At 34.7% G+C, this 14,551-nt stretch overlaps 1 long non-coding RNA gene across 1 annotated transcript in view; it reads left to right on the forward strand.

Moving 5' to 3' along the window:
- The first annotated feature begins 955 nt into the window (after positions 1-955).
- The window catches only part of LOC149547896 (uncharacterized), a 38,138-nt gene continuing 24,542 nt past the window's right edge, over positions 956-14,551 (forward strand). The window contains exon 1 of the long non-coding RNA XR_016354429.1: positions 956-1,053. This is a non-coding gene — a long non-coding RNA (uncharacterized LOC149547896). The remainder of the gene's footprint in view (positions 1,054-14,551) is intronic.

Raw genomic sequence — 14,551 nt, forward strand, 5'->3', positions numbered from 1 at the left:
TCAAGAAGGAACAATGACATGCCCATTGTAGGGCAATGGCAAGTTCTCCCTACAAAACCTCATTATATTTAAAAATGACAATGCTCCTCAAATCCCTATGATCCTCTTCAGAACAAGGGATAAAGGAAGAACTATCCCAAAGTATATCCAAGATCAGCAGGAAGGAAGGATGACCTAGCTCAGGGACCTTCTGTCACTGTCAAAAGAAAAATGTAAGATGTTAAGCAGGACTTCGAAGAAATCTATCTCTCAAGCCACAAGATGGAATATGTCTAGAGAATATGCCAAGATTGAGGCCTATTTTCTTGATGGACATGTCCTAGAGGAGGCTAGCCTTATTAAACTCACTGAAAGGTCTTTTGGGTAAGCATGCAAATATTACAGTAATGGATAATGATTTCCTTTATTTAGTATGTGATAGTCTAGATCTAAAAAACAAACTTCTGTATGGAAATACTTTAATGTATAATGGTTATTCTATTAAATTTCTAGAATGGGTACCTTTTTTTTACCCAAAGAAATGTGCAAAATTTGAAGTAGAGAAAGCAATCTTACTACCAAATCTTCCTATCAAATTCTTGGTTACATAAACACTTAGGGCCCGTTTGGTTGCTGGAATAGGAATAGACATTCTAGAATATGTTTGGTTTTCTTCGTTTGGTTGACCAAATTGGAATAGGGAATGGGGTTTCATATTTCAATTTGACCCCTAAAATGAGCATAAGTCTATTCCAAAAAAAACCTATTATTAGAATAGGCCATTCCTATTCTCAATCCTATTATGCCAAATATATGAAATTTTTAGGTCTGTGAGCGAGCGCATAAGGGCATGAAAGAGAATTTTCACAAGATTTCATCTGGCTCCACTGTGCTTCACATGCCCCAAAGTTTTTTTGTGTTTTCACTGGGGCTCCACAACGATTCTTGGGCTCCACAGTTTGTTTGCTCCACAATGATTGTGACGGGGATTCTTGGGCTCCACAATTTGTTTTCTCAACAACGATTGTGACAGGGATCCATGGGCTCGCACACAGGCATTCGATAACGACAGAGGTAAATTTTTTTATATTTGCTATCGTTGCTAACTCCAAACCCTAAACGAGGCTTTTATGGTACATTCATAGTTTTTATTCTTTTGCCTCCAAACCCTAAGGGGGCTTTTATGGCTATGTTTCATTGTCCTCAGTGTTTCACTCATAGTAAATGGGTGATTTGGTTTTTTAGTTCTATCTATTCTGGCTAATTGATAAGATGACAGAATATGGTTTTTGCAACTTAAAATTGTTGTGTTGTTATTAAGATTTTTCCTGAATGTGACGACTTCCTGGGCCATTACATTGTTGCCCTGTTTTCAACCAATGCATTCTCTGTTTTCTCCAGATAATGTTCACACCATATTAGTTATCCCTAACTATCAGCTAGGCTTAAATCTTGGTGAAAAAAGGGACTTTCCTAGCTATTAGTTAGGGATAACTTGTATTATAATTGATGATTTACCAAAACCATCGTTTATCAAACCATTATACAACTGGATGCCCACTCAATACCTTGCACCAAAGCCATAGTTTGTGTAAGCAACTTTATCTTATTAGAACTTCATAGTTTTTTTGGTTAAATGTTATCAAGTGCTTACCCCACCATTGAATCTTGGAAATAAATTCTATTAAAAAGGCATAGGTTCTATATGTTATGACATATCCTTGAAATTCTCTTTGAACATATGTATCTGGTCATATTTCTTTTTCAACTAACAATTTGAAAATTTAGATGCATTGTTTCCAGTTGTCTATATTTTGATCATTTGTTGTTTTTATGGGTTGAGGGTTGTGTAGTAACCATTTGGATTTTGGATTAGCTCCACCTGTTTACCTGAACTAATAGCACAACCATCTCACACTAATTAGTTGTCTTTGGAATCACATATTATGTCATGTTAAACTAGTTATTATTTGTTTCAATTCTGTTTGACTTCACATTTGATTTTACGTCTCTTTATTAGCAGGCAAGAAACTGTTATCATTCATTTCTTTAGATAGTTTGCTTTCATTCATAAAATATTTATTGCTAGACACAATGATTATCAATGTTGTGTTTATATTCGAGTGTAAAAAAAAGGAAAGTAGTCATTTTGTTGATTCAAATCTTTTATCTGAATCTTTTATTAGTAGGCAAGAAACTATTATCATTCGTTTCCTTAGATAGTTTTCTTTCATTCATAAAATATTTATTGCAAGACACAATGATTATTAGTGTTGTGCTTATATTCAAGTGTAAAATAAAGGCAAGAACATATACATGCTGTAGATATGTATCTTGTTTATAATTTGGCGTTTCAGGTTACTTCAACTTAGTGTCCTGTAGCTAGATCTCAACAAACCCCCTTCAAATTTGAAGGTTTATCCTTAGAGACTAATTCTTTTGTGTTTTCTTGCATAAGACAAATTAAAACACCTACAAAGATCTTTTTGTAGCTTGTAGAAGTCTTAAGTGTCTATGAAATCATTTTTTTGTCATTCTTGAGCTTGAATTTATGCTCACATATATTTGGAAATTTTAGCACACAAAGAAATTCTTGCAAAAGACCAATCAAAATGCTAATAAAATGTCTTTTTGTAGGTTTGTAGAGGGCCCAAGGGTTGTAGAGTCATTTTTGTAAGCCATTCCTGAGCCCAACTAAGTTTATACTCACATGTTTTCCTTTATATTTTCCCATAAGGAGTTTCTCCAAGGTATCTTGGTTTTGTTTTTATCTTCTTTCTTTCATTCAATTTGCTGAAGTATTTAATTCATTTTCTTTTCTCTCACATTTCATGACCAACAATATCCATTTTGAGGTTATTTTTAATGGATCATAATGTTGACTGTATCAACATCTATTTTTTGAGATATATTATGCAGTATGCTATGATATATATCTATGTTTAGTATGTCTATACAAGGCCATGCGATTAATGCTTGCCCTACATTTTATATATTTATATATTGTTATGTGAGTATGCCAAACATTTAATCCATTATGTGGTTATAGGTCATTCAATGGATCCTATTGATGATATAGAAATCCAAGGAGCCATTGCTAAGAAGTTCAAGGTCATTCGCCTACTCGCTATTTTGCTTGCCAGCGTTGCCATAATCATAGTAGCATCTCATGAAGAAGCTAGAAGTCAGAGACGTAAGCGAAGAAGACCTTTACATCCTTTTTATAAGTGCATTATCCATTCAAATAATATTGATTTCCATGACCAAATATGCATGAGTAGAGTAGCCTTCTTTTGCTTGGCCACAATTCTAAGGCAACAAGGGAGAATTGAAGATACATCAAATATAACATTAGAAGAACAACTTTTTATGTTCCTCCATACCATTGGCCACAATATAAGGAATCGTAAGATTGGTCATAAATTTGATCATTCTAGGGAGACAGTGAGTCGACACTTCCACAAGATCTTGAAGGCTATCTTAGGGTTGCATAATGAGTATCTTTTACCCCCTATTGTAGCCAATCCTCCAGAAACAGCTAGGAAGGACCATTTTTATCCATTCTTCAAGGTAAATATACTATTGCCATGTATTTCATCACCAGAAACTAAAATATGGTATTATGTATTTGATAAGAATATTGCTTATTGTAGGATTCTATTGACACAATTGATGGGACCCATATGCTAGTTACGGTTGATGTGGATGTCCAAGCCAAATATCGAGATAGAAAAGGCAACCTGTCACAAAATGTTTTGGGTGTTTGTTCATTTGACCATAAGTTTTAGTACATTCTTGGTTGGGAAGGATCTGCTGCAGATAGTCAAATGCTTGCTTCGGCTCTCTTTAGAGCCGATCCCGTCGTGGGTCCCCTTGGTATATTAACTTGTATTTTTATATGGTTATATTAAATGAAACCCTTATGCTACTATAACTTTATTTATATTTGCATAGGGAAATTCTATTTGGTTGATGCCAGATATCCAAATGTACTTGGATTTCTTGCTCCATATCGGTGTATGCGTTACCACCTAAAAGAGTTTTATAGAGTAAACTCCATCAGTAGTTCTCAAGAGTTATTTAACCACCAACATTCCTCTCTGAGGAATGTGATAGAGTGTACATTTGGTATCTTCAAGAAACACTTCCCTATCCTGAAGCATGCGAGATCATATAATATCAAGACCCAAACAAAGATTGTTTTAGCATGTGGCATATTAAATAACTTCATTACAATGGAGGATGGTATTCCATTAGAAGTGGAAATTGAAGATGAGGATGATGATTGTGCTAGGATTAACATACTAGTTCTTGATACTTTTGGGATGAACCAACGAGATAGAGATGACTGGGGAAAATTTCGAGATGAAATAGCCCAAAGGATGTGGGAAGACTACAACTCTCAAACTTAGTTGTTCTAGAAAACATGAACATTTATTTGCACTTTCTACTTAATATAAATTGCACTTTATACTTATGGGTGCCAGACATTTCAGTTTGTCTAGTATGTATGGACTTATATAGATTTTTGAGATATTTAGAATTAATGTACTTGGTATTTCTATAAAAAGGCTTCGTGGCTGCAAAACATCTGGTACTTGGACCATTTTCTATTATTAATTTCTAAATATAACTACATCTATTTGTCTAGATTAACTCATTACCTACATAAATTGTCTACATAACTAGTTCATAGTTTAAAAAATTCTAGGTCATAGCTACTTCGTGGTCAGGAGAAAATGAAAAAGCAAACTAAAAAAACTAGATTTCAAACTTTAATTATTATTCCTAATTTCTTACCATACAAAGTGATTGAATAATCAAAATCTACACATTAGAAACTAAAACATTCATGAGCTTTTAATGTAATTTGAAATTGTGGAACTGGTCCATAATAAAATCTATTTGAGATTGTGGAACTGGTCTGTAATGGATTAAATAAATCATGACTAATTAGGAACCAAAGATGACAACTTCTAGCCCAATCTTTTCTATTGACAATGTGACAAAGCTTAATACAATATTTATCTCCTAAAGCTCCAACTTTTAAAATATTGCATTGCAGTTGAGATCATTTACTTGTTAAACTGTCTAGCTAGAATGTTGCGATGTTTAATCCAGGATCAAATGATGAAGAATGGACATTCATCTCAAATGTAGGTCTTGCTTCAAACAAGAACAAGCATATGAGAAAACTAATAAGTTGTATCAGTTAGTCATACCTAGAAGATCCAAAACTAGAAAACCAAAAATTGCCAATAAAAAAGTGAAAAACAACAAGGATAATGGATAAAAGAAATGATTTCTAGATGAATGAGTCATGCGCACAAGATTCATCTAGGATGACCTTGTAGTTTTCTTGAGCACTCTTCTATTAACATCCCCAACTCCAAGTTTTCCATTAGGACCAGCATGACCCTCTATTTTAGGTTTCATGGTTCATACTCTTTCTAGATGCATTACTTGTGATTCATCCCTCTAAATTATTTCTACTTGAAATTGTATGACTTATCTAGTGGGATTTTATAATTTTCTATTTTTTTTTTTTTTTAAAAACCTGTCTGATATGAATTTTCTTTTCAGATTAGCGCCCTATCACCATCTAATGTATAACATGTACGTAAGTCCAATTGATAAACTGGTCAAATTCATATGATATAAATTCCATTTACAGTGCACTAGAGTCATCCTAGAATAACTAACAAGATTATTTAAACATGTGGATGCTTTCAGAATCCCTAGGGACTAAGATTCCTTTATCAAGGGTGAGAATTAATGGCCTCCTCATAGAGAAATGTGATAAATGATCTTACTTTTAGTCATAGATTGGAAAGAGAAAGCAGTGGCATTATGTAGTTTTTTTTTAATTGTAGAATTAAAAGTATATAGTCAACCAAGAATCATTGGTGAGGCTAGAATTTTATATTTTGTAAGATTGCATATCAGACACCCAATTTGTATAGCAGATAGATTTATAGTATTAATTTATATCACAAATTAAATTATTTGTAAGTTTTTAATGAAATGGAAAGGTTGTTACTCTTTTTTCAATTGAGAGAATCATGATTGTTGTGCAATTCTAACGTGGGTCAATGATTTCCATATGCAAGAAGCTCTGAGAATGTATACATGGGAGCTTGTGCTATCCATAGTGCACGTCAAGCATCTATAGTTTTCTTTTCATGTGGTTCAAATGTTCAAGTGGCCATTGCTTTCTTTTTATAGTGTTGCATGTTGAATTGGTGGAGATAAGTAACCATCCTGATTTTATTCAATGGGGTCTATGTAGAAACCATCCTAATTTTATTCAATGGGGTCTATTAATGTAACATGTATTAGTTTCTTATACGTGTTAATGAAATGAAAAGGATTTTCTTGCAATCAGTATTTGTATGCCCATAAAAATTGCATTTAGCTTCTTTTTATTGCTATACTAGGTTACTATTTATTACTGTAATCTGTCTGGAAATGAACTTGGGAGGTGGATCTCTAGCTTTTGAAGAGAAGTAGAGTGCCCTATTGTTCTATTTAGAGCTGGCTATGCTAAAACCACCCTCAACAGTAACCAACTTTGAATAGAACTGTAATGCCCCGCTAAGGGATCCAAAGAATTAACCTAAAGTTTTACTAAGTTTGGTAGTATTTTTTTTTTAAAAAACCATGAAAGTAAAACCTATTCATAACATAGTAGCAAAAGCAATAACATCATTCAACTAAAAGTAAACATAAACATACATAACAGGTTACATTCTTCAAGGATCCATTAACGTTGAATCACATCTAAATCAATTAATATTAATTTCCATCTAACATCACACATAAAATAATAATGAAAAGTCCAATGTCCTAAAATTACATTCCCGATTGCTCAATCATCCACTGTACATGCCACAGGGCATGAAAGGCTTAAAAGAATATACATCTATGAAAATAAAGTACATCATCATCCTAATTCTAACCCATGATGCAATAAAGTAAATGTAATCACATGACATACATGATACATCATCATAAAAGTTAACCATATATCATCAAACATAATTAACTAAGTGCACGATTCCTCCCAATCGTAAATAGCATCATTAGACCATCGTGGGCCCTAGCCATCCCTCCATGCATAACATTCCAAATTACCAAAGAGATCATTGGTATTAACATAGTAGGAATGTCACTCTTAAATAATACTACATCATATGAAGAAAAAAAATCTAACATGCAAAGTAAAGCATAAGATAACATCATCTAACATATGCAAATCATCAATGTAAGGATACGTGTCCATCATCAAAATCAAAGAATGCATCAGCCACAGTATCTCAAATGAATCTCAAATGATAACAGTGAAGAAGCACTACCACCTGAAAGGTTATCAAACCACATAGCACAAACACTTTCTAAGTTCAGGAATCCTAAAAGTATACTAACTCAAAACTTCCATTCACAAACTGACATCTAATCTCAGAGGCACAACAAAGACATGTAGGAAACCTACTATGCAATCGAGAACGTGTCACCACACGGATCACGCTAGAGTTACCCTAGTAGTCTCCCAATAGACCTCGACCCACTAGTGATCCCTATGCGGCCACTAGTATCCTCTCATATAGATGAGGCATACTACAAAATGCAAGGTCGCAACCAAGTGTTCTCTCTACTCCCATCCTAGTTTGTACTAGCACTTGAGACATGGGCGAGAACAAACAATTATCTTATTAGGTTCATTAAGTCAGTATTAGGTGTAATATTTTCACTTATTAAAACAACTTACAATGAGTTACTCTAGTAGCCTCTTAGGGCCCCAGCCCCCATTGCAAGCCACTTCCTGACACTACAAGTAGATAAGCTACCCTAAGGTCATGGAATCATAAATCTCAAAATCACCACAGTCCTATACAAGCAACTGAAAAATACCAAAAGATAAACCATACAAGAGCATCAAATCTCCATGAGCAACTGAAAAGCATCCATAGATAATCATGACCACAATAGTTCTCTATTGGCAACTAAAATGTCAATGATAATCACAATATCCATTGGTTCTCAACAAGCAACCAAAAAGTATCTCAAAATAATATTGATCGGAGACTCCAAAATGGTCGAGTCAAAACATGTCACAACATGACATCATCAAGATCAAATAAACAATTCAATCCCATCAAGGTGATTGGAAAGTAATCCAAATACAACTGATCGATACTCATAAAAGGTTACATATGTCACAACTTACACAAGAAGATTGAATATAATATCAATCAGCATGCCATCACATAACCATAGTTGGGTTTATAAAAATTGAGATCAACAGACATCATCATGACATCACAATCATAACCCCCAAGCCTCTGGTAGATGTCCTACAATTGGTCAACAAAATAGTCAACTCAAAACCCAAAACAAGAAGCATAGAGAAAACACAAAATGCAGCACATGTTTCGGTTTGTTTAAAAATTATATAGTTGAATTAAGTGTGGAGATCTCAGTTTTCATTTTCAAATTAGATATTGAGTGGAGAAATTTATACATTTACCTAACCCATATATATGTTTGGTAGATAAAAATACTTTCTCCATAACCCATTAAATCAATACTTTAAGATATAATATTTAAAAAAGACCCCCATCGTGTTCACATAGAAAATTCAATGCAAACAAATACAATTTATCATCCTTCATTTAAACATGATTGAATTCGATTTATATTATTAAAATATTATAAAATGATTAATTAATTAAAAAAATATTCCATTAATCAAATTTTATTTATAAATATATATTAATTAATATTATATAACATTTAATATTACATAATAATTAATATTTAATAATATACATAATAATCATTAATTAAAAATTATTAATATTTATAACATTAAACGAAATTCTTTTTAAATCGATACATAAAAATAAAATTTGAAACACATTATATATAGCGTTTGTTTTAAAAGGCTGTCGCCTTTATGGTGGAGGCCATGCGGCCCTGCCTGCTGTTGTAGGGCCTGCGACTGCAGGCACGAAAGCCGCAGCCAGTCATGGGGTATGGGCTTCACTCTCCCTTATTTAATATAATTTTTTATAACATTTTTCATAAAAAATGTTTTCTTTACCACATGCGATTCAAAATTATATATATATATATATATATATATATATATATATATATATGTATATGTGTATATATATATGTATATATATCACGTAGTACATTATCAAGCATTACTACATTTTAATAAACACATAAATATATGTATATATATATATGTATGTATGTATGTATATATCTATATGTGTGTGTGTATATATATGTATATGTATTCAGATTTTATATATATAAAAAGAGAACATATACCTTTTCCAAATCGATGAATTAAGAATTTCTCCTAAAAATTAATTGTTCTCTAAATTTACCCATCAATTCTTTAAATAGGTTTGTCCATACGCATCTGAAAACCCTAGCCTCATAGTTTCCTCAGATCTACGCATATGAAAATTTCTTATATAGATTTTAACTACCCATGACAAAATGCATACAACCAAGATATGAAAATCCTCAGAAAGCATTAGAAAACACGAAGAAGACAAGAAGTACAAGAAGCAAAATATCATATGCCAAAATCACAAGTGTCTAGCTGGACACTGATGCTAAATCACTTCTCCTTAGAATCTGCAGAGAAAGCTCCTTTGTTCTCCAACATTCCCGGGTCCTCCAAAAATGCTCCCTAAGCTTCTAAGAGTGCCTCAATATAAAGAACTCTCAAGAAACACTTAGAATGTCTCTAGAAACAACTAGCAGGTGTTGACAACTAAGCATGAGTCTTTTCCAACCTTCTAGATGAGTCACAAGGTTGCAGACACCATGTGCTTAATTTGTGCGCTAACTCCTGTGTTGTTGACATATGTGCAATCAAGAGGTGTGTTTACTCCTAGGTAGACTTATAACTTTTATTTTAATTCTTTTATCTTTTCTATTATTATTATTATTAATTTTAATTTCTTTAATTCTTTTTCTCAATTAATTCCCCATTTAATTAATTAAAATCAAAATATCTAAAGATCATGATATTATATTAATTTTTTCAAAATAATTAAATTATTAATTAAATATTTTTAATTTAAGACTTAATTAATAGAAAATTCACCATAGATCTCCAAGATAAAATATGAAAACCCATCATAGAACAATCAATACAAAATCAGTCTAAAGGGTTAACAATCACGAATTATGTTATTTGACACATTCAAAAGGTAAAATATCTCAGATACTTGTCCTACCTTTTTAGGAAAAATGATTTAAGGGTTTAAGATTTGGACTTGAGAATTTATCCCCCCTCTCTTACCACTGAGATAGTGCGATAGGGTACGCTCATCCTAGCAATTCAGGGAAGTCGATACCCAGTACCTGCAACCTGCATAAAAACCATGCATGCACATAATATTATATACATATACATATATATATATATATATATATATATATATATATATATGCTAAGCTAAACAGGCAATGGTAGGAAGTGGTGCATCGTGTAGATCCCAACTAGCAGGTGACTACGACTCTCTTCCTTAACCACATCAAAAACACCATATAATAAGAGAAAAAACATGCACACCATACACATGCAAGTATGGGGTAAGTATCCATAAGAAAAAAAATGTGATAATAAACCATCTAACTAATCATCATCAATAACTGGAAGCAATGTAATAATCATCATGCATAAATGAAATGTAGAGTCTAAATAATCTCATCATATATCAACTGAATCCATAGCACAATATCTGATAGTCTCAAAATAATGCTACTAACCATCAACATAGAACTGGCCTAATAGAGTTCAACCATGATAGCAATAGTGTGTTCAGATTAATGTAAACAAGGGGCAGGCACTGCATCCACCCCCCTTGGATTAGGCTTACTCTTGGAAACCTACAAACAAGTAGGGATATAACTCCCATAATCTAGCTGCATCCTCCCATGTAGCTGAAGAATCATCAGTAGGGTCCCATTAGACCCTTACCTAGTCTATGGTTTGACCCCTGAGGGTCAACTCCCACTGCTCCAGAATACATATCGGGTCCAAAGCCAACTACCCATCCTCTACTTGCAAGACATTCCAATCAAGAACATGTACAACATTAGGGATATACTACCTAAGTACTGAAACATGGAAAACATCATGAATGCGAGCTAGGCTTGGCGGTAAAGCAAGGCAATAAGAAACTGGGTCAATCCTCTCAAGAATCTTGAATGATCCCACAAAGCGAGGTGCTAGCTTTGAACCCTTTCCATATTGGATTGGACTCTTCTATGGATGCACTCTCAACAATACCTTATCTCCCACAACAAACTGCTTATCTGTCCTATGTGCATTAGCATACTTTTTCTGTCTGTCCTGTGCCGTAGTCAAGTGCTCACGGATATGCACTGCTTGTTGCTCCATATCACTAAGCATCTCAGGACCCAATAGGATGTGATCCTCAAGAATATCCCAACTCAAGGGTATACAATAAGGATGCCCATATAAAGCTTGAAATGGTGTCATGCCAATAGAACTGTGATACCCGTTGTTGTAGGCAAACTCCACTAGGTAAAGATAGTCCTCCCAACGTGTCTGCCTATCCATCACATATATCCTTAACATATCTTCCAAAACTTGATTCACCCTCTCTATCTGACCATCTATTTCTGGGTGATATGCCGAATTGAAATTCAATTTTGCTCCAAGCTCATGTTGCAACGATGTCCAAAATGTGGATGTGAATACAGGATCCCTATCATAAATGATCTTTTGGGGAATACCATGTAATCTCAGAATGTCACGCATGAAGACATTAGCTACAGATGCTGCCCTATAGGAAGACTTGATTGGTAAAAAGTGTGCCACCTTAGTCAACCAATCAACAGTGACCATCATAGCATCATGATGACGAACAGTCATAGGTAATCCTACTATGAAGTCCATAGAGATGATGTCTCACTTCCATGAAGGAATGCAATTTGGTTGCAAAAGTCCTGTAAGGTGTTGGTGTTCTACCTTTACTCTCTGACACTCAAGACACCTAGCCACATAATCAACAATGTCTTGCTTCATCCCAGACCAATAGAATAAATGCCACAAATCAGCATGCATCTTCTTGACACCTAGATGTGTCAAGTAAGGTGTACGATGGACTTATGCTAGGATCAAGGTACGAAGCTCATCTAGTAATGGCACATAACTCCTTCCTGAAAGTCTCAAAAGACCATCTGACTCTCGAATGTAGCCTACAAACTTACCCTCCAAAGGTTTTCTCGAATCTATTTCTCTGCACACTTCCTAGTACCAAGAATGTATAGGAAGTGCTTGAAGAATCTAACTCCTCAAATCAACACTAAGAGTCATAGATGATATCACATGTCTCCTACAACTCAAAGCATGTGCCACCACATTCTCTTTCCCTTGGATGTACTTTACCTCAAAATCATATTGACATAGAAATTCCATCCATCGCCTTTGGCGAGCATTCAAATTAGGCTGCATGAAAATGTACTAAAGACTGCGATGATCACTATGTAGCTCAAATATGTGCCCCAAAAAGAAATGTCTCCATCCTGTCAAAGCATGAACTACCGCTGCTAACTCAAGATCATGTGTAGGATAATTTATCTTGTGATCTTTGAGCTTGCATGATTCATACACAATCACCTGTCCATTCTGTATCAAAACTGCTCCAATCCCTTCTAGGGAAGCATCTGTACACACCATAAAATCACCTTCTAGATCAGGTACTACTAAGATCAGGGTACTGGTCAAAAGCTCCTTGAGCTTCCTAAATGCTTCCTCACATTTCTCTATACATAAAAACTTCTTTCCTTTCCTCTGAAGGGAAGTGATAGGATGCGCTATTCTAGAGAAGTTTTGGACAAATCTGTGATAATAACTAGTTAGACCCATGAAACTATGAATCTCTGATATATTAGTCGGTGTAGGCCAATCTACTATTGCCTGGATCTTTGCAGGGTCTACAAAAATACCATTACCTAAAATGATGTGCCCTAAATACTAAATCTTTGATTTGAAGAATTCACACTTAGCTGCATTGGCATAAACCTGATTGTCTCTTAAGCATTGTAGAACCAATCACAGGTGTTCCTCATGCTCCTTCTGAGTCTTAAAATATATCAATATATCATCACGAAACACAAGTACAAACCTGTCAAGATAAGATCAAAACACACCATTCATTAAGCTCATGAAAATTGATGGAGCATCAGTTAGCCCAAAAGGTACTATTATGAACTCATAATGCCCATAGCGAGTTCGAAAGGTGGTCTTGTGAACGTTAGCTTCCTTAATGCAAAGCTAGTGGTATCTTTTCTTAAGGTTGATCTTGGAGAATACTGTAGCTCCCTTGATTTGATCAAATAAGTCATCAATCCTAGGTAGAGGATACCTATTCTTTATTGTCACCTTGTTCAATTGTCTATAATCAATACAAAGGCGCAAAGAACCATCTTTCTTTTTCACAAAGAGCACTGGAGCTCCCCATGTTGACACACTAGGTGGAATGCTCCCTTTAGCTAAAAGTTTCTCTAGCTGAAAATGAAACTCACCCAATTCCTGTGTAGTCATACAATAAGGAGCTTTAGAGATAGGCTCTACTATTGGAATCAAGTCAATGCTGAAATTGATTTCCCTCTTCAGAGGCATGCCTGGAATCTCACTTAGAAAAACAACTACATACTCCTGTAAAATTAGGTGATCTAAAGTCTTCCTCATAGGATCTTCCTCATCAAAATAATTTACCATAACCGCAAATATCTAACATCCCTTATGAAAACTCCACTTCAATTGCATAACAAAATTCATCCGTAAAGATATAGGCCTTGGTATCCCAACAATCTTCACATCATTCCCTTGGTCATCCTAACATATAATAGTCTTCTCCCTGTAGTCTATACTAGCCCTATGAGAGCCAAGCCAGTCCATCCCCAAAACTACATAATAGGAACCAAGGGGTATAACCCGAAGGTTGACTGCAGTATCAAATCCTCCTATGCTAAGCTCACACTTAGGAACTAAAAAATCTGTGTAGACCTTAATACCCGAGGGTAGTTCCACTTTCCAACCATGATCTTGCTTCACCGCATCCAGCTTACACTTAGCAACTATAGATGGAGAAATAAATGAATCTATAGCACCTGAATCAAACAAAACTGAAAGAGGTGTACCTCGAATAGCTCATGTGGTTTCAACCACTGTTCCCTGATGATCTGCTTGACGGTGATCTACTACTGCAAACACTCTATGAGCTCTGCCTGCATCCCCAATTATAGGCTCGGATGTTGTTGTCCTAGGGCCTAAATACTGAGGTGCTCACTATGGATAGTGAGTTGCAAAATGTCCAACCTGCCCACATGTAAAAATTTTTGTATTTTTGCCAGATCCTCTCCCCATAGGTGGTGCATTTGATTGTAGATGACTATTCTTGCTAACAAAAGACTAACTGCTTTGAGCTGGCTGATTGGGCTGATTTCGTTTATTGCGTTGAGCATTGCGATTGTTCTTGGAGTTAGAACCTCTGCCGCCACCTTG

Source organism: Cupressus sempervirens, chromosome 7 (genome assembly GCF_028749045.1).
Source record: "Cupressus sempervirens isolate cs-2001-9-10 chromosome 7, ASM2874904v1, whole genome shotgun sequence".
NCBI classification, from domain to species: Eukaryota; Viridiplantae; Streptophyta; class Pinopsida; order Cupressales; family Cupressaceae; genus Cupressus; species Cupressus sempervirens.